This window comes from Halichoerus grypus, chromosome 5 (assembly GCF_964656455.1).
Source record: "Halichoerus grypus chromosome 5, mHalGry1.hap1.1, whole genome shotgun sequence".
NCBI lineage: Eukaryota > Metazoa > Chordata > Mammalia > Carnivora > Phocidae > Halichoerus > Halichoerus grypus.
The window spans coordinates 77,905,050-77,927,932 of NC_135716.1; the positions used below are offsets into that span (position 1 = coordinate 77,905,050).

At 36.8% G+C, this 22,883-nt stretch overlaps 1 pseudogene; it reads left to right on the forward strand.

The window, feature by feature from the left end:
- The first annotated feature begins 11,118 nt into the window (after window positions 1-11,118).
- On the forward strand, window positions 11,119-22,680 carry LOC118536221 (polyadenylate-binding protein 4 pseudogene; annotated as a pseudogene).
- Window positions 22,681-22,883: the final 203 nt, after the last annotated feature.

Here is a 22,883-nt window from a genome sequence, read left to right on the forward strand (position 1 = left end):
AACTTCTTCCCAGAAGCATTGCCAAAGGGAAGGGAAGCAAGGGCAAAAATGAACTATTGGGACCTCATCAAGATAAAAAGCTTTTGCACAGCAAAAGAAACAGTCAACAAAACCAAAAGACAACCGACAGAATGGGAGAAGATATTTGCAAATGGCATATCAGATATAGGGCTAGTATCCAAAATCTAAAAAGAACTTCTTAAACTCGACACCAAAAGAACAAACGATCCAATCAAGAAATGGGCAGAAGACATGAACAGACATTTTTCCAAAGAAAACATTCAAATGGCCAACAGACACATGAAAAAGTGCTCAACATTGCTCAGCATCAGGGAAATCCAAATCAAAACCTCAATGAGATACCACCTCACACCAGTCAGAATGGCTAAAATTTACAAGTCAGGAAATGACAGATGTTGGTGGGGATGCAGAGAAAGGGGAACCCTCCTACACTGTTGGTGGGAATGCAAGCTGGTGAAGCCACTCTGGGAAACAGTATGGAGGTTCTTCAAAAATTTGAAAATAGAGCTACCATATGATCCAGCAATTGCACTACTGGGTATTTACCCCAAAGATACAAATGTAGGGATCCGAAGGGGTATGTGCACCCCGATGTTTATAGCTGAAATGTCCACAATAGCCAAGCTGTGGAAAGAGCCAAGATGTCCATCGACAGATGAATGGATAAAGAAGAAGTGGTATATATATACAATGGAATATTATGCAGCCATCAAAAAGAATGAAATCTTGCCATTTGCAATGATGTGGATGGAACTGGAGGGTATTTTGCTGAGCGAAATAAGTCAATCAGAGAAAGACATGTATCATATGACCTCGCTGATATTAGGAATTCTTAATCTCAGGAAACAAACTGAGTGTTCCTGGAGTGGTGGGGGCTGGGAGGGATGGAGTAGCTGGGTGATAGACATTGGGGAGGGTATGTGCTATGGTGAGCGCTGTGAATTGTGCAAGACTTTTGAAGTACAGATCTGTACCTCTGAAGCAAATAATACATTATATGTTAAAAAAAGAAAAAGAAAAAGAAGAAGATAGCAGGAGGAGAAGAATGAAGGGGGGGAAGTCGGAGGGGGAGATGAACCATGAGAGACTGTAGACTCTGAAAAACAAACTGAGGGTTCTAGAGTGGAGGGGGTGGGAGGATGGGTTAGCCTGGTGATGGGTATTAAAGAGGGCACATTCTGCATGGAGCACTGGGTGTTATATGCAAACAATGAATCATGGAACACTACGTCAAAAACTAATGATGTATGGTGATTAACATAACATTATAAAAAATAAATAAATGCCATTTTTATTGAATTTTTAAATGTGTTATGCATTCTGATTAGTGTATTATACATATTTTTTTATAAATATTGAAGAGTTTTCTGTATCAGCCCCACCCTATTTAAAAGATAATGAAACTTATGGATCACTACATCAAAAACTAATGATGTATTGTATGGTGACTAACATAACATAATAAAATTAAATTAAATTTAAAAAATTCAAATTGAATTTAAGGAATTTGCCCAACATCATTTATAAGTGTTTACGTCTGAGTAAGAACCCTATCAAGCTACTCCTAGAGATTGTACACTTAACCTTCACTCAAAACTGATGTGTATATGAATCACTGATTCAGTATGTCTGAGTTAGAGCCTGAGATTCTGCATTTCTAGAGTCCCAAGTGATGATGATGCTGTTAATCCAAGAACCATACTTTGAATAACAACATTCTATTCTAGATAACCTCTATTCAAAAATGGCAATTATTATATTTGTGAGTCTATGGAGTATCTTAACTGATTCATTGTAGGTCTTAAAATAATATTAAAGAAGGGGGAAATTACATTAACTATCCAAAACAAAACTATTTACTATTTTTCCTTTAGGCAGATGCTCATATTTTCTCATAGTTTCTGTGTTGTTTTTGTTTTGTTTTATATTTGTACTCTCTTACTTTCAAGATTGCACACTCATCACCAAGATAATTGTATAACTTGGGTACTGCACAGCTGTATATGGCAGCACTTTCCAAATTTCTTTGGGAAAATTCCTTCTTACCTTCTCTGGTTCTGATTGGGCTTCCAATTATCACACCTCATTAGCTTGTCTAGTTGTTTATCCATGGATGTGCTTGTGATTCATTCAGAGACTAAAATTGTGAGAACAAAACTATTTTCCATAAGGGATCACCCATCAATGATGACATAATCCTGGGGAAGTCTGTAGCCATTTCCTCCTTCTAGACTTCCCAGCCCCTGCTTGGAGGAAGCATATATTGAAGTGAAACTAACAAAGAAAAAAGGGAAAAATTGAACCAAGGGCTTAAGGTAAGGGGGTGAGGGAAAGAAAGATTAAGAGTTAGTTGATATCCTTCAAATTTCTAGATTCTCTGAAGAGGCCATATTCCTAGATTATAGGAAGCAATGAATTTTATTGTCTGCTTAGTTAAGAATTATTTGGTGTTTCACTGTGTACAACTTAAAGTGTACTAGAATCATTATGTCTATTTATGTGCTTCAAGTTTTACTGCTTACCAGCTTTTTTGACCATGAGAAAATTGCTTCACTAACAGCCAGTACTCTTAAATAGCTTTGATGATTAAAAGATACAATGCATGCACAAAATGAGCAGTTGGTAGACAACACATGTAGTTATAAAACCATATCATGAAATTCAAAAGAAGAGCCTGTTCAGTATAAACATTGGTAAGAAAAATATGTGAAAAGATGAAGATAAGACAAATACTGCTTCTTTACCCCCCTTAATATGCTCTACTTTATCCTTTCCTCAGTCGCACTTATCACCACCTACATACTATGTAAATTATTTATTTACCTATTATTTTATATCTGTCACATAGAATAAAAATTCCACAGGGGCACGGAAGCTTCCCCCTCTTGTTTACTAATGCATCAAAGCACTTAGAATGGTGCTCAATTAAGTTCTAAAAGACTGAGAACAGATGCTCAATAAATACCTGTTGATTAAATTCATAAATTTAAAAAGGTTTGCTCTGCTGTTAAGGGATTGCAAGGAAATGCTCATGGCTTTCACTTGGTGCTGGTAGAAAAAATAGAAAATATGCCCTTCGGAATTTGTAATCAAAATCCAGGCTTTACATGAGCTTGGAGATTATTTAAACTATTCCTGTTTCTGGAAACCTCAGCAGGATTTATTTAAAAGTAGATTCAGGTCTATAGTGCCACTAGGTACCTAGCAGAAAGAAATGCTAATTTTTTTCCTAAGGAAATGACCTGCAGCTCAGGACTCAAGAGTTCCAAATATTCCCCCAAAATATGAGTTCAAATTAAGCAAAGCAAAACAAAATTTAAAATAACAATAATAAGATATCATTAAAGCCAGAAAAAAATGCTAGACATCAGAATCACAGATGCAAAACCTTTGAGTAATGGAAATTTCACACTGAGAAATAAATCAAAAGAATTGCTAGAAAGGAGAGAAACTGCGAGAGAAACCTAGACAGAAGTTCCCTAAATAAGGTAGATATAAAGCCAAATATACTACCAATCATAAATAATATAGGGATTAACTATTCATTGAAAAATTATATATTGTCAAATTGGCTTTGTAAAAATATGGTATAACCCACTTGTAAAGCATAAAATAAAATGCAAGGGCACTTATTGTGATGAGCACCGGGTGTTATATATTAAGTGATGAATCACTAAATTCTACACCAGAAACTAATATTGCAGTGTATGGTAACCAGCTGGAATTTAAATAAAAACTTGGGCAAAAAATAAAGTTACCTATAGAAATACACAAAAAAATGTTCAAAGGAAAAAATATTTGCAATAGCAACAAACTAAGCAACACAAATATTACCAAAGGAAAGAATAAGTTACTGTGATATATTCATATATTGAAATTTGGGGTATTTACCCAGGAGAAATAAAAACCTGCACATAAATGTTCATAGCAGCTTTAGTTAAAACAGTCAAAAACAGGAAACAAGCCAAATGTCCATCAACAAATAAATGGCTAAATAAATATGGTACGTCAATACCATGGGATACTACGCAGCAATGAAAAAAAAAACCAAAATACTGATACATGAAACAACTTGCATGGGTCTCAAGGGGATATTGCTGATGAAAAAAGCCAATCTCAAAAGGTTCAATAATGTCTGATTCCATTTTCATAACATTCTTGCAATGGCAAAATTATAGAGGTGGAAAACATGTTAGGGATTGCCTGCTGTAAGATGGGGGGTTGAGGTGGCTCTATCAAGGGGTAGCACAAGGAATGCTGTGATGAAACTATTAGGTGTCTTCACTGTTCAGTATTTTGTGTGGTGGTAGGCACACAAATCTATACATATGGTATTTACTAGACCTAATCACACACACACATACACACACACACACAAATAAGTGCAAGTAAAAATGATGAAATTTGAACATATTGGTAGATTGCAACAATGTTGATTTCCTGGTTGTGGTATTTATGTCATTATAAATATGCAATATGTTACCATTTTGGAAAATTTGGTGAAGAGTATATGAGACCTATATTATTTTTGCCACTGTAGGTGAATCTATAATTATCTCAAAAAAAAAAAAAAAAAACAAATGAAGTTGGTTGCACAAGCAGAATACATTTCTTTAAACTTAAATTTCTATGTTTGTCTGGGTGTATGTGTGTATATCTGTATATGTGTATTTTGTCTTTGAGTAAATATTATTTCAACATTGACCTTTTGAATGTGTTAAATTAGTTGTGATTAGTGAGGATCTCAATAAGACTATAAGATGTGTACAAGGCATTCAGGAATTATTACTGAGGCTGTAACTCTACTATTTTTTACATACTTTAATCTTTTCTACCACTCTTCGAATCTTCGTTATTAAATAAGGCCCTTTTTATTCAGCACAAAATAGGAAATAGGTAAATGGTATGTGCATAAAATATGAGAAAAAATGGGGAAAAGGAAGAAACATTTTTGAGTGAGTGGGTAATAAATACTAATTAATTATCTAAGCAAACTGAAAATGTAACTGATTTTTGGAACACTTGCAATTCCAGACTTTCACTGAACCAATGGTGGTATAGTATAGACAACATCTTGAAGATTCTTATGTCAACCATTGTCAAGACCTCATATTTAGAAAAAATCCAAGAAAGGACTATGCTATTAACATTCATTGTGTGAGCATAATACCTGATGTTAAGATTATTTGAATAGTTTCCTTGTGGCTCCAGTAATAGCTGATTGACTATGACTTCAGCATTTTGTCTTATAATAATAGAACCATTTTTCTGACTTCACAGTGTTTTGCTTTTAAAATCTTACCAATATTCTATCAATCCCAGAAGCAACAAACTAAAAAATCATCAATATACACTATTTTCTGCAGTTCCTAACATGACTTCTTGTTTCTAACAACAGACTTTATAATGGCTTAGAATTCAGGAGAATATCACAGTGCTTAATTCAATGTGTATTGCATCGTTTTGCAGAATTATTGTTTAACAATGTGAAATCAGTGTGACTTAAGGATAAAAAAAAGCTTTACAGTTATATTTCCTTCCTGTTTACATTTTCTGTTAAACTTTTCCTCTGTTTAGTCACTATCATAGGTTGAACTGTGTCCACCCCAAATCCATATGAAGTCCTGGGACATCCTTTCAAGTCCTAACCCCCAATACCTTGCATGTGACTGTATTTGGAGAGAGGGTCTTTAAAAAGGTAATGAAGGTGAAAGGAGATCATTAGAATAGGACCTAATTGAATATGACTGGTGTCCTTATAATAAGAGGAGATTAGACACACAGGACACAGACACATACCCACAGAGGGAAGACCATGTGAAGACACAGGAAGAAGATAAGCATCTACAAGCCAAGGAGAGAGGCCTCAGAAGAAACCAATCCTGCTGACACCCTGATCTAGGACTTTTAGACCCCAAATTGTGAGGAAATTTATTTTAAGTTAAGTTACCTGTGGTGATTTTGGTTATGTCAGCATTAGCGGACTAACACAGTCAGTGCCATAGGAAATACACAGGAGGGAAGCTTATGAATGAGCTTTGTTTAGTCTTAGTTTTGCACTCAATGTCACCTCATGGTGGGAAGGGCCCCACAACTGAATATGCTAAAATGACTGAACAGATAATTAGCACCTGAAAAGATGGACTAGTAGAGTTAAGCTAGCAGATGAGTTTGACAGAGATAAAACTAAGGTCAGTAATTGGGGCACAAAACATAATGCACAATGACAGTTTTCATTGAGTGGGTCCGGGACTGAAGGAAGGTGGCTAACTGACAGCCACATTGAATGGTTTCCAAGTTTAGTTTCAAGCCCTTGTTCTCTAAATGTCTGGCTTCAAATCCCAGCTTCCTATTTTCTGGCTACAGAACCCACTTAATCTTTCTCAGCTTCAATGTCCTTTTTCTAAAATCTGAGTGATAAAAGTAACGACCCCTGATGTTGTAAGGATTAAGAGAGTTAATGCAACTACTGTATTTAAAGCACTGACTTGCACATGGTTCACACTCAGTCAATATTGATTATTGTTTTTCTTAGTCCATTTACTACTCACTCCTCAGAACCTTCTGAATATTTTACTTTCTTATTGCATTCTATATTTTCTTACTGCATTCTATATTATCTGGGCAAAATATCCACAGAAAATTTGAGGTTTATGTTGTTATATATTAAAATATTATTTTACCATTTGTGAAGCAATTTCTATAGAATACAAATTTTTCTTCTTAAATTTATATATATATATATATATATTTAAAGATTTTATTTATTTATTTGGCAGAGACAGGGAACTGAGAGGGAACACAAGCAGGGGGAGTGGGAGGGGGAGAAGCAGGCTTCCCACGGAGCAGGGAGCCCAATGCGGGGCTCGATCCCAGGACCCTGGGATCATGACCTGAGCCGAAGGCAGACGTCTAATGATTGAGCCACCCAGGCGCCCCATTAATATATATATTAAATGTAATAAATAGATATTTTGTGAATGAATGTATCTTTGACAATTTATCAATCACCCTTTATAAAACTTTTGATCTAGTTAAAGTCTGAGTGTATAAAGGGTGATGGGTAGAAGCTGTGTTCCATAAAAGGTGAACTTCCAGAATTTGTGGTCAAAGATCAAAAAAATAAAGTTATACAATAAGTTGTATATTACTAACTTGGGCAGTGTCTGTGATGGCTTCCAGTGAGGCCCAACTACTGATATGCATACCCCTTTGAATTCCCTCTGCCTTGAATATAGGCTAGACCTCATGAATCAATTTTAATGAATGGACTATAGCAAAGTGAGAGGATGTCACTTTTAAGGTTAGGTTTGGAAAAAGACTGTGGCTTCAGTGTTGTGTACTGCATATTTCTCTCTTGCTTATTCTCACTGATGGAAACTACCTTCCACATCATAATGTGTGCTATAAAGAGATCCATGAGTCAAAGAACTGAGGGAGGCCTCTGGCCAACTGACCAAGTAGAGATAAACCCTGTCATCAACCACATGAATGAGCTTTCAAGTGAATCTCTCTCAGTAAGCTTTCTAAATAGACAGCTGCTCTGGGAGGGAATGCACATAACATCATGCCCATCATGGAATAAGATATGCCTGTTGTGTAAATGTAGTGTAAAAGGTCATTTTGCACATGAGTTTTTTGAACAAGCATTGGAGTGTCTGGGTCATCTTGCCCATCTGAGTTTTGGCCTTTCTCTGGTGTGGATGCTTTTTCATGAGCAATAATATAAAATGCAAATATCTTTATACCCTGTGCTAGTTCCAAGTGGTCCATTCACATATTTCTCTCTTAATCCTTCTTGTCACCAATTTTCTAATCTGTTGTTTCCCAACCTATTAACTTCTACCTATATATCAATATGTACTCAAACTGCAAGCCATCTCTCCTTCTTATCAAGGTCAACAAATCCTGTCCATTGGTATGATTTTCTTTCTCCAGATTGTTTGAGGTCACCACTGGGTATGGATATAATTCAGTGACCATCCATTTGTGACCAATGCCAGCACATGATCTGAATTCATCCCTCAATCAGGCTCATGTGTTTTCTTCCTCTATTAAGTAGAATTCCCCATGAGCTGTAAACATGATTTGAGGGAAAGTGGATATGAAGGATTAGAAGCTGGTGCCATGGAGCAGTCTGAGACACCGGCTCCTATGGGATACTTTTACTTTTTAGGTCTGTACAGGATCAGTCTCTACCTAGACCTGGGGAGACAGGGGAAGTACTCAGCTACTAGAAACAGAGCATACTGGGATCTTTATAAGGGAATTACCCAATAGAACTATAGTATTCCATTGAGGGACACAGCCAAATGGACCAAATCAGCAGTGAAGTATCTGGGATAGTAGACATTTTAACCCCTTTCCATCTACACTTCATTCCCTATATCATAGTATAATCCCATGGGATAAACCTAACTGGAAGCCGAAAGCAGTAGAAGCTGATAATGAAGTTTATAAAGGTCAGCCTCTTAGGGCACAGAGCCAAGTGGTAAATAGTAGAGAATAAATCCAAAGGAAGAAGCAAAAATGTCCAGAACACTTGCTATGGTATTTTTCACACATTCACTCTCAGCACTTTTTTTCTTGTCTTTAAATATTTGGATGTGTTTCTTTTCATCAGAATATGGATGGATTTTATTTTGTTTCAATTTATTTGTTGATTGGTTAGTTTTTTAAAGTATAATTCTATTACCTCTATCTTTTAAAAGTATATTTAGTATGTTTTCATCCATATAAGATGAACTGTTTTATCATTTTTCCTATATTTGACTGCATACAACGGGAAACTGTTTAGAGTGGCTTAATCAAATGGGGCATTGGCTTTTCCTATGTAATAAGACTATCAGAGATAGACATTCCAGGGCAGGTAAAGCTGCCTGAATAGGTCATGAAGGGAAGGACCGTCGGGGATCCTCATTCACCCTTCTTCATATGTGACTCATCCTCACAGATGCTTTACCCACAGGCATCACTTTATTAGACAACCAGAAAATAGTGGCTGGGTTGGAAATGGGAGATAAAAAGTACATGCCGATGGAAAGCTATGTACATTTTCATAAAACAACATATTCAGGGCACCTGGGTGGCTCAGTCGTTAAGCGTCTGCCTTCGGCTCAGGTCATGATCCCAGGGTCCTGGGATCGAGTCCCACATCGGGCTCCCTGTTCGGCGGGAAGCCTGCTTCTCCCTCTCCCACTCCCCCTGCTTGTGTTCCTGCTCTCGCTATCTCTCTCTCTGTCAAATAAATAAATAAAATCTTAAAAAAAAAAAAAAAAACATATTCAGAAACTCTATTTGTCACTTACATTTTTAAGCACTGGTCCTATCACCACAAGTAGATTAAAAAAAAAAAAAGTGTCAGTAAGCATTTCACACTGGGTACATTGCCCCGGGGGATTAAAAAATACAGATTCTCTTATTATGGATTTTGGGTTAACACATAGTAGTATTAACCACATGTCATACTTGGATATTTTCCCCTTTTTTTATTTTAAGCTCTCTATATACCACGTTCCTCCTTTTTTTTTTTTCTCTCCTTTTCTGACTTCTATTGGATTGATCGTGTTCCTTCATTCTCATTTTCCTGTACAAGTGTGGGAGTTAAATATTCAATTTCTGTTCTTCTAAAAGCTACTCCTAAATGTCTAACATGCATACTTTATTTAGAGTGGTCCTCAAATAATCATTGTCTCTATTTTTCTTATGAACTATAATATATTTCAAATATTTTCACTCTGGTAACCTGAAGTTTGAAGTACGTCTTTTAAAAATTATTTTGCGAAGATCTTTCACACAGGGGCTCCCGGGAAAAACTCTGTGGGCACAAGCTTATTGGCTTGGTCAAAATAGGAGTACTTTGGACTTCTATGGTGACTAGAGGTTGGACTAAGGAAAATTTCCCATGCAGGAAGTTTGAATTTCCCATTAGTGTAAAAGGATTAGTTGCATGTGCATGAGGTTTTCTTATCAGCCTGTCCACATAGAGGCCAGGGAGGAAAGAAGTCAATAGTCAAACATCAGAAATGGAGGTAGACTCTTTGTCACTAATATTACATTTTAGTGTTTTATTTCTTATTCATTCCTGAATAACAATCAACTGATTATGGCTTACTAAAGAGAAAGTTATTTTTCCTGAATATTTTAGATAACATTCTAATATTTTGTAACTTCTATTATTGCTGTTGAGAATTCTGCTGCTTTTTAGGTACTCTTTCTTTTTCCTCCAGTTACTTTTAATCATTCTTTTTATAATTCATATTCTGCATGTGGTTTGACAAGACTGTGTCAATGAAAGGATTACTTTTTATTTTCGGGCTCAGAATGCATGTTCCATCAATCCTGGTAATTTCTAAGTTTCTATCACATTGACTGTCCTAACCACTATTCTGTTCTTTCTATCCTTCAGGAATCAAATAAAATATGTACTATGCCTTATTAATTTTTAATAATATGATTTATAATAAAATCATAATTCATTATTTTTAATAAATTCATCTAATATAAATTATTTCCCAGAACTAAAAATATGTCAGAAATTTAAAAAAATTAGATTTTTGAGGCAAAATTACAGAATAATCCCAGACCAAAGCTAGAAGAGTAAATTGGAAATCTCAGAAACCCAGGGAAAATACACTATTATAATTGAATTTATAGTAGAAAGTAGACATTAAATCTCATAAACTCCCTAATCAGGGGAATTCAATCTTTTGTATCTTATATTCAAATAGCATGAATCTCATTATAGTGGGTATTAGAAGATTTGTTTTTAGCAAAGATATTTAAGTGTCATCACATATTCTGGAAAGGCCATTGAAGTTGGAGCAGTGCTAAGGGTATAAGTCTCTGACTTGTGAATTCAAGGCATATGTTATAAAAACTTGTGCCTTCCATGCATTTCCTCAGGTTCATAGAGTTCAGTGAGAATGTGGTCAACTGAAAACAGTGGTTCACAACCAATTCTATGTCTCATCACACTTGGGGTATATTGTCCACTCTTACTGTTATTAATGACTCATCAGCACTGGATGTAACTTAGAGGGATAGAATGAGGGAATAAAGAGAAAAGATAAGATGGAGGAAGGTTAGTGTAGCACTATGGGGCAAGTGGAGAAGAAAAGGTAATGCAGAGGCATCTCACTGTTAATAAAGGGTAATCCCATCCTTTATTCCCACTTTCCTGCCACATCACAACCATTGACCAAGACATGACATGCTCGGGGAATTTTCTTCTTGAATTTGTCTTTTAATAAGCATATTAAAAGGATGTTCTTCATTTGTCAATAGCATTCAGCGTGTAGGGCAAATGAATATGTCACATAAAAATCTCAACTAAATAAATCCAGTATCCAGTAATTAACTGAATGTATACTTGGAGATAAAAGCATCAACATTTACTCTCTGGGTCTAATGGACCCTTTCTAATTCTGTATGCTTATTTTACCAATTTTACATGATTAAGAATAAAGAAATAATGAAAAGAAACTTATAAAAAATTGTCATAAAAATTTAACCATAGCAAACTCAAAATTTACTTCTTTATATGAAACCAAAATGGTCAATGTCTTCTGAATATATATATCCATCTTGTAAATACTAGAATGAGATTCCAAATATGTCGATTCCACCTTAGCACCATTAGTGATTCTTCTTGAAACTGCACCATCAAAATAAAATACTCAAATAATTTTTGAAACCTGTGATGGCTAGTAATAATCTTGAAGAGAAGATTACCATCTTTTTGGGTATATTATTACCTTTCAGTTTTTAATTATGAGCATCATTTAGAATGACTTATCCCATAATTTTTTAGTACCCACATCATTTATTTCCTTCCAATCATCTTTATTATTTACTTGCCTTCATCATTTGTCCACTTCCAAAGAGTATCAAGTAAATTTTGCCACATAAACATAATGAAGAATACAAAATTTCTCTGACATATTTTTCTAACCAACTGGGATGGGCCAGGATCTTGTCAGAAAATATTGCATCAGGAAGTCCTTCCTGCTGAGTGACTAAATTGATATGAATATCATATTTCCTTTCTTAGTTCAATATACATTGTTTATTTATAAATTCATGAGTTTTAGAAAATTCATGTAGGATACTATCATCTGAAAATGTATCTGATATTTTAATTATGTAATCAAATTTATCATCCTCATTATAGTCTCAAGTGCTGCTATTTGCTTTCATCTTCTGATTTTTCTGATAATTGTGACCTTTCTCTGCCCTTTTTTTCCCCTTTATCATTTTAGTGAAGAATGAAAAATTCAATCTCAATTGTGTTAAATAAAATTTAAAAATAGTCTATAAGGATGGTGTCTCCAGTCTTTTATACATTTTTGAAAATTCAAAACTCTGGGAAATGCAATAAGAAAACTGAATGATGATGCAATAGTTATAATTTATTGTATTTTTGAATCATCTTTTAAACCAAGGATAGGCAAATTTTTGCTGTAAAGGGCCAGATGGTAAATATTTTAGCTTTCTGAGCTATACAGTCTATGACCTCTTGTCTCAACTCTGCCTTTGTAGTGTGAAAGCAGATATAGACAATACATAATGCATGTGCTTGGAGGTAATCCCATAAATCTTTATTTATAAAATCAGTGTGCAGTATGCCACACCTGTTTAAAGACTCCACGATTCTTTTGTTTCCCTATTATTTCAGTATATTTTAGCCTACTTGGGAATAATTTCTATACAGCAATAAATATCTAACATGATTCAGAAGCAAAATAGCAAACATAGAAATACAACCTGTAAGATATAGAAAAATAAAGTCACTAAGATTCCCTATTCTGAGATTTATAAAATGGCCCAATGATTCAACATAAGAATTGCAAAACAGAATTATTATATTGGAAATTAATAAATTTTATTTTTGGTATTTGAATGATATACTGTAAGTAAGAATAAAATTATAAAATACCAATTGTTACAAATGCTTTTAATGGTACAAAAATATCATAAACTAAAAGTTTAGTGGCTGATGGTAGACTTTTTATATAAAAAATAAATGAAGGTCCTTAATTGGGTTAAAAACATGGACCCTCTCATCATCTTCTTCTCCAAAATTGTTACCTAATAACAAGTATCAGTGACAACCATAGTGGATGAAAAGGATTATGCAGAGATGAGCATCAATAGGAGCACTATGATTGCTGAAGTAAGCTTTGCATTAGCAGCCAGATGAGGGAAAGGGAACTTGTGTAAACCTTAGATACATTATGAGGAAAAGACTCTAGGATAGTAAGTCTAAGAATCTTGAGGGGTACTACACTGGTCCAGTTTTGGTAGTGATCTCTGCTTCCCATAAAAAGGAATATACATTTTCTCTGCAAGAAAGCATGGCCAATTTAAGCCCTCAGGGCATGTACCAACTAAGACTGAGCACATTTAAGCACACAAGCAAAATCTAGTGTACAAGGAAATAAGCTAAAATGGATGAGGGTCAGCAGAAATGAAAAATAGAAACATCATCCCAACAACTTAAGATCCTTGAATACTTTAGATGTTATATTTATCATACACTTGATCCTTGAACAACATGGGTTTGAACTGCATGGGTCCACTTACACAGGGATATTTTCAATAAATATGGTACAATTCTGTGAATGTATTTTCTCTTCCTTATGATTTTTTTTTTTAAAGATTTTATTTATTTATTTGACATAGAGAGGCACAGCGAGAGAGGGAACACAAGCAGAGGGAGTGGGAAAGGGAGAAGCAGGCTTCGCACTGAGCAGGGAGCCCGATGTGGGGCTCGATCCCAGGACCCCGGGATCATGACCTGAGCCGAAGGCAGATGCTTAACGACTGAGCCACCCAGGCGCCCCTTCCTTATGATTTTCTTAATAACAGTTTTTTGTCTAGCTTACTTTATTGTAATAATACAGTATATAATATCTATAGCATACAAAATATACATTAATTGGCTGTTCATGTTATCAGTGAAGATTTCAATCAACAATAGGCTATTAGTAGTTAAGTTTTGGGGGAGTCGGAAGTTACAGATGGAATTTGGACTGCATGGGGGTCGGTGCCCCTAACCCCATGTTGTTCAAGAGTCAACTATATAAAAATATAAAATGCTTATAAAGTAAAAAGTAGCACCACAAAAGCACAGAAGTTATTAAGTAATAGAACATCAAAATTGATCAGAAAGATTTGAAAAAATCTCTCTATATCTATATATCTATAAAAAGATAGATAATCTTTATATATAAACTATATGTATAATCTATATAATCTGATCTTAATAAATATATATATTTTATAATTCATAAATCTCTCTATATATACCTCTAATCTGAATAACCAAATCGAGTTAATTTTTCATCCTAAATTCTTATCTCTCAAAATGCATCTCTTTTTCTCCATTGTACTATCATACCTGCTCCTAGGTGGCCATCATCTCTTATCTGGACTTCTGTAATATCTTCCAAACTGACCTCCTTATATCAGTTCTTATCTCTTCACTTTCTTTCACTATAACTAAAGGAATTTTATTTTTAAATACATATCTAGTTATGTCATGCATTCCATTATATCACGATTGCCTACCACCACCAGCTAGGTTTTGCCTCCCCACCACCATGTTTTCTGGCTTATCACCATGTCCTCATGGAATAATCCTGTACTTTTCTTGCTGGGATTTTCCCATTATAATATAAAATTATAGCACTTTGTAATACTACTTGATCAGACATTTATTTATTTATTTATTTATTTATTATTTTAAAGATTTATTTATTTATTTGAGAGAGAGAGAGAGTGCGAGCAGGGAGAGGAGAAGAGGGAAAGGGACAAGCAGACTCTTCACTTGAGCATGGAGCCAGAGGAGGGGCTCAATTCCAGAACCCTGAGATCATGACCTGAGCTGAAATCAAGAGTCGGATGCTTAACCACCTGAGCCACCAGGTGCCCAATAGTACTTTCAAGAAGTGTAACTGTTTATCTGAGTGACTCTTTTATTAATGTCCGTAGACCCTACTGGGGAAGGATGCAAGGAGCTTTCTTTTTTTTTTTTTTTTTTGCTTATTATGATCACCTACCATAACACCTGTCATGTTGTGGTTTTAAACATATATTTGCCAAGAGAAATGATTGGATAATTAGCCTTTATGTGATGAAAACATAGTTGGTCTAAGAAAATGCTACTATAGTTACTGTCATATGAATATTAGTTTGTTAAATGAAGAGGATCAGTATGGCATGCCAGGAATACAAAAATAAACAAAATGGAACAGAGTAAATAGATTCCACGTTCATTATTTTTTATTATGTATAACACAATAAGCATCACTTGTCATTGAAAATTAAGTGGATGTTAAATAAATTGATATTTACATAACCGATTTGCATTTTTAAGTGAGTACATTTAATTCCCATACATATGGCTATAAGAGAGAAAAAGAACACTCATTACTTTTGACAATAATTCAATCCTGAAAAATTTATCCTAAGGAAATTATTTCAACTTTCCTTAAGATGACTTCGACCTTCTCCATCTGTCTGTACTCAGTTGTCACACAGCTCCCAGCCACTCTCACTGTTACAACTGTATGACATGAATTTTGAGTTCACTGTAAGCTCTCACTTGCCTCTAGCTTTGATTTCATAGCTGCTTTTTAAAATATTTTATTTTTTAGGAGTTTTAGATTTACAATAAAATTGAGATACAGATACAGAGGTTTCCCATAAATCACCTGTCTCTGTTCATCCACAGCTGGCTCCCATGATCAACATCACACCAGAGTGGTACATTTTTTACCAAGGATGAACCTGCATTGACACATCATAATCACTCAAAATCCATACCCAATGTTCATTATGTACACTCTTGGGATTGTACATTCTAGACAAATTTATAATGACTTGTGTCCATCGTTATACTATCATACAGAGTGTTTCCTCTACCCTAAAATCCTCTGTGCTCTGCTGATCCATCTCGTTCCAATGCCACGCCCCTTGCAACCACTAATCTTTTTACCCATCTCCATAGCTTTGCCTCTTCCAGAGTGTCATATAGTAAGAATTACACAGTATGTAGTCTTTTCAGATTGGCTTCTTTCACTTGGTCCTGTGCACTTAAGTTTCTTCCATGCTTTTTTATGGTGTGATAGCTCATTTTTTTTTTTATTGTTGTTTTAGGTTTTTTTTATTATATTAATCATCATACATTACATCATTAGTTTTTGATGTAGTGTTCCATGATTCATTGTTTGAGTATAACACTCAGTGCTCCATTCAATACATGCCCTCTTTAATACCCATCACCAGGCTAACCCATCCCCCTACCCCCCTCCTCTCTAGAACCCTCAGTTTGTTACTCAGAGTCCATAGTCTCTCGTGGTTCGTCTCCCCCTCCGATTTCCCCCCCTTCATTTTTCCCTTCCTACTATCTTCTTCTTTTTTTAACATATAATGTATTATTTGTTTCAGAGGTACAGGTCTGTGATTCAACAGTCTTACACAATTCACAGCGCTCACCATAGCACATACCTCATTTCTTTTTAGTCCTGAACTATAACTGCTTTTTTAGCAGCCTGGGATATCGCTGTTCCCTTTCCCTTCACCTTCTTCCTCCTCATAACCTAACACATACTCTACTCATTCTTCAACACTTATAACTTGTATTTTTGTTTATTTTAAATCATCTGTCTCCCCTTCTAAACTGTAAATTCCATGGGGGGGACTAATGGTGTCTATCCCTCCACCATCGCACTCCAGTGCTTATCACAGAGTTGGACAAACCATAGAAACTTAGTAAATATGTGAAAAACTTAGTAAATATGTCAAAAGTATAACATCGCTTCATTTTTTTATAATTACAAAGTGTCCAGTTACATAAATGTCGGTACATATATTTAGGAGAATACTGTGATATTATTAAAAGTGTTAACTATACAATAGGCCTCAAACAATGATAAAATGGTATAATAGTGCTAAGTAGTATGAAAACTGTAATGCATAAAAATTATTTAGAAATCATATGAAAGCAATACATTTAAACTTTGCAAGAAGATTGGGAAAGTTTGGGTGATTTTAAACATTTATTACAACAATTTATTACATATGTGTATGCTACTTAACATCACTAAATAAAGCAAAAATTGATTGATAGATAATAAAGAGCCTTCCAATGGATTTCTGGTTTAGACTTTTTAAAGAAAAACTGAATTTATTTTATTTGCACAGTATCAAAACACTTGTTAATTCAATCAAAATATTATTCAGAATGCAAATACATTGATATGACTTTTGGTTTTAGTGGCAAGTATTTAATTTAGTAACTTTTTCTCCTTTAAGTGATCATGCAGACACTATAAATATAACCTAAGTGGATGTTTCTTGACATATGTATACTTGTGTTCAGCATTTACCTATGTAATAGCATGTCATAGTGAGAATCTATCTAGCTTGTAGACTATAGGAATAATTGTATATATGATTTAATTGTTATATATAAATATATGTGGACCTGTGCACATACAAATATATGTGGACACTAATATACACATATATATAGAAATGCAAGTAACGTGTATTTGATGTATATTAATACATTCTCAGACATCAGGTTAACATGACAGACAGGGCACACTCTTACCTCAAATTCTTAAAAAAGGATGTGAGTCTGTATTTGAAGAAAATGAATCTATAATAGTAATAATACTGGGTAAAATAAGAGTGCTATCAAGAGAAAATATTTAAATTTTTGTCGTTGTTTAATACAAAACAAAAAAATAAAAATTGCTTTGTCTGAGAAAAACCACATCCAAAAGTTCATATAATCAAAGAAATGCTGAAAAGCTTGATGAGGAATAGTTCTAGGATGAGGAATATAGGAGGTGGCAATCTCAGAATAAGTGGGTCTGGGGCAGTATAAGGATGATTAACTGGGGAAATACATTTTATCACAACATCTCCTATCTCTACCACATAGAACAGATAGCAACAGAGGCATTTATCCAGAATGTAAGGAATTGAAAAGGAGTCTTGATCATTCAGTGAGAACAGAGCCACCCACAGATAACTTCAAGTACCCAGAAGGAAGAAAGAGCACACACCCAAAATAAATATAGCATGTACTGACAATCTTTTGTTAGGTTTCTTGAATAATTGTTTTTATAGAACAAGTAAACATAAATTTTAAACAGAAAGGTGAGTTGATAAATAGACATTTGCTAAATATTAGCCAAAAACAAAAATCACAAAATTACAGTAAACTACTCCAACACCTGACGGTATCAAGAGCAAACAGAAGATATATTTAAATTAAATATAACTTATGAAGATTTAAGAGTCTAGTATGCTCATTATCATAAAATATTAAGGTCTGGAATTCTGCCTCTGGTTAAGATGTAGGCCACAGCCCCAAGTCTGTCCTGAGATGATAATTAGATAAAACAATAACTTTAAAACATCATTACATACACATTTATATATATATTTGAACACTTCAGATATCTGGGGAATCAAAAGACTCTAAAAAAACTAAATTTCATAGAGTGAAGTGTTCTTTTAGCTGAGCAGAAATCAACTTTCCTCCTTGAGGCATGTGTTGAATATAAAAACAGGCAAGAAAAGCACTAAGCTTGTCATAGACAAAGGGACTCTTCGTGGAGGAGGAAAAACCAGTTGAGACTTTAAAAACCATGTAAGCTGTTGGGATTGGGATTTTTGATAAGTTCTAAGCATTCAGCTGCCAAATGACTCCAAAGGATTTTCACTAAGTATGGTTAATGCAAGAAATGGGTATCTTGGAGGAAAAGGTAGAGATGGGGAGCCTGAGTGGTTCAGTTGGTTAAACGACTGCCTTCGGCTCAGGTCATGATCCCGGAGTCCCAGGATCCAGCCCCGCATCAGGCTCCCTGCTCAGCAGGCAGTCTGCTTCTCCCTGTGACCTTCCCTCCTCTCGTGCTCTCTCTCTCTCACTCTTCTCTCTCAAATAAGTAAAATCTTAAAGAAAAAAAAAAAAAGGAAAAGGTAGAGATAGGAGGCCCACATTCCTTCAACGCATAAGGAAAAACCTTCTAGCATAGAGGACAAGCCTGCGATTGATATAGGATAGGTCTTCTATCCCTGAATGCAACCTAGCCCTAGCTCAGATAATTTAATCAAAATGATCATCCTCTCACCTCACTGATTCTGATAAGCAGCATTATTACTATGTCACAATGACCAGTATACTGCAGAAGAACAGAAGAAGAAATAGAGCAGCCAATACAAGCAAAGTGACATACATATTTAAAAAGTAGGAAGAAAATAAGGGCATGCTACATTTAACAGAACAATGGAAAGAATAACAGCTGGTTATTTATATAAAACCATGAAGGCCAGAAGACAATGAAATGCACATGGACTAGAATTACCCCTACACTTTAAAATGACAATAGATAAATAGATAAATAAATAATAAATAAATAAAAAATAACTAGCTGAAAAAAACCTGCTGAGTTGAGGAAAGGGAGCTGAGATTCTGAGTGCACCAGAGCAGCGTTAATTTAGAAGACATATTAACAAAGAGGAGAAAGATGCACAGAGTGAGAAATTAAGAAATCTGCAGTTAGCCTTGAGTATTCAGCAAAGCACTGATCAGGGCATGCATGTTCTGGAGGAAAGTTCTGGAAGACAGCATCACATGAGAGGATCAGAGGCAGCAGTACCTAGTGTTCATAGAACCAGGCAATGATTCTTCAGCAGGCCACGGGAAGTCTCATGATTCCCAGCCATTAGGCGGAGCCCACAGAGAGATGTTGCTTCAGGAAAAAGTTAGAGCTGAACCAAACTCAGTTCTGGTCTCAAAAAAATCTTAAAATAAAGATGTAAAAAAATCAAACCATCTCTCTGCCAGGAGACTCCGTGGCCTTGTCACTTTCAGGCCCAGCAGCCTAATCAAAGACAGAGAGAGAGAAATTAGAAAGAAGGAGGAGCGGCACCTGGGTGGCTCAGTCGGTTAAGCATCTGTCTTCTGCTCAGATCATGATCCCAGGGCCTGGAATTGAGCCCCCCTCCCCCCCACCACTTTCAGGCTCCCCGCTCAGCAGGGAGTCTGTTTCTCCCTCTTCCACCCCCCACTAGTGGGTGCTCTCTCTCTCTCTCTCTCAAATAAATAAAGAATAAAATCTTTAAAAATGAATAAATAAAAAGAAGAAGGAGGGGGAGGAGGAAGAGTAGAAAAGAAAGGAAAAAAGAAATACTTTAAAAATATATATATATAATTAAGAAAATTAGAATAAAATAAATAGAATTGAATAAAATGGAAAGGAGAAAGAAAGTGAGAATCCTTACTGAACGCCAGTCAGGGAAGCCATCTGGCCAGGTGCACTGTGGGGTGGCTGGTGAGCCAGCAGCAGCTGTACCCGCTCTCCCTCAGGTTTGGGAGCTGCCCACACTGGGTGCGAGGGATGACTGCATGCCCTGTCCATCCAGGGCTTGCACAGCGGCACTGACAAATTTTTTGTTCCCCTCCCTGCCCTGGCTGCTGTAATCTTAAACTGCTAGGAGCCCGATGCCTGTAACTACAGAAGAGGGCATGTCCTGGGGCCCTTGTGAGCAACATTTGGTGGCCTCCTGAGGGACAGCTGAAAATTACAAACTCCCAGGAGGGTCATATTGGTTTTGAGAGCTTCTTTGTGGTGCTGCTCTTGTGCCGAGCTGTCCCTGAACTCTTTGTGGTCTTCTGTCTCTCTGAGCTACAGCTTCTCTTAGCTTCACTCTGTGCGAACTGTGGGCGCAGCCTGGGCCACAGCTCTAAGAAGAGCCCCTTGACCTGTATGATCCCTACAGACATCCTCCTGGTGGGGCTTGGGGTGACGGGGGCAGGGGAGATGAAAGCTGCAGCCCCCAGCTGCACCTGTATGGGAGTGACCTGCACTTGGAAGTCAGGGAGAACTTGCTGGATGAAAAGTTCAATCCTGCGGTGCCTATGCTGTCCATTCAGGTTTGTGTGACATGATCACCGTGCTCCCTGGGTTCTAACTCTGTCAACTTCCAGCAGCTTGCTGATGCTGGTGTGCCTTGTGTACCGAGAAATTTGACATGATTAAGGGAAAGCCTTTGTATCATGCATCCTCTGTCTTTGAGAAAATCTGGTACGTGAAATGTCTTCATCCAGAACGTGGACAAATCTCTAGGAAACAAGGCAGTTAACAATACTTTTTCTGCTTTTGGAAACACTCTGTCCTGCAAGGTGGTGTGTGATGAGAACGGCTCTAACGGTTATGCATTTATCCATTTGGAGCCCCAGGGGGCTCCTGACAAGGCCCTTGGAAGACAAACCGCACGCTCCTCAATGACTTTGCAATGTTTGTGAGCAGATTCAAATCTCCAAAGAGTGGGACGCTGAATTTGGAGCCTAAGCCAAGGAATTCACCAATGTTGATATCAAAAACTTTAAGGAAGAGGTGAATGATGAGAGTCTGAAAGAGTTATTCAGCCAATCTGGCAAGACCCTAAGTGTCAAGGTGATGAGAAATCCCAATGGGAAATCCAAATGCTTTGACTTTGTGAGCTATGAAAAGCATGAGTATGCCAATAAAGGCCCGGAAGAGATAAATGAAAAATAAATAACTGGGGAAGTCATATTTATAGGCCCTTCACAGAGGGGGAAAAAAATGAATAATGGGTTGAGATAAAGTGGGAAATTTGAAGAACAGAACTGAGAGAATTCACCGATATCAAGAGGTGAATTTCTACATAAAGAACTTGCATAATACCATTGATGATGAGAAGTTAAGGGAAGAGTTTTCTCCTTTCAGATTACTCACCTGTGCTAAGGTAATGCCGGAGGATGGGGAAAACGAAGGATTTGGCTTCCTGTGTTTCTCCCCTCCCCGAGAGGCAACCAAAGTAGGCACTGAGATGAATGGTGACTCTCAGCCACTGTATGTTGCCCAGGCTCACAGGAAGGAAGAGAGAAAGGCTCACCTGACCAACAGGTATGTGCAACAGATGGCCAATGCCATCTTAAGTCAGTTTCAGCCTGCAGCCGGGAGCTCCTGTGTGCCGACATCTCCGCGAGCTCAGGGAAGACTTTTACGTTATGCACCTTACCAGTTAGCACAGGTGAGACCTAGTCTATGTTGGCAGCAAGGTGAGAGACTTCAAGGTTTCCGAGGAATACCACGCGCTCTGGGCCAGTCCGGGCTTGTCCAGCTCCTCACCATCTGGCTCCAGCCGGTAATGTTTCCTCCTCTCATGGCCTCCCTGCCGCCCCTCGGAGAGTCGGTGTTCCCACAGCGGAAGCACAGAGCGTAGCGCCTCGTGCTGCTGTTGCCGCTGCTACCTGACAGATAGGCTCCCAGTGTCTGCAGCCCTCGCCCTGTCTGTGGTACAGCCTCTGCAGGCACCCCGCACTACTTCGCATGTGAAGGCACTAGAGCCCCTGACCACTTCCATGCCAGCCACAGCACCTCCCAGGAACAAAAGCAGATGCTGGGAGAAGAGTCGTTCTGTTCATCCAAACAATGCATTCAAGCTGTCTGGAAAGACTGTAAGGACTGGCAAGTCTGAGCTGCCACACATGCCAGAGTCCACTGAATCCCTCCACTCTAAGGTGGACCAAGCTGTGGCTGTTCTACCCTTCCTCATGCTAAGAAAGAAGCTGCCCAGAAGATAGCTTCTGTTGCTGTTGCTAGGTCTTAGACAAGGGGAAAAAAATCAGTTCAAGAGCCAGATAACCCCTTATGGAATTCAGCTATAGGTTTGAAGATGTCCTAGCTTAACCTATGAACTTCAACACCAAGAACCACAAATTACAAATTTAGTAGGTCATTTTCTATCAAAAGGTCAATTACGAAGTACCTAACATTTTTCAATTAAAGGAATATATTCTCTGGGCTCTGCTA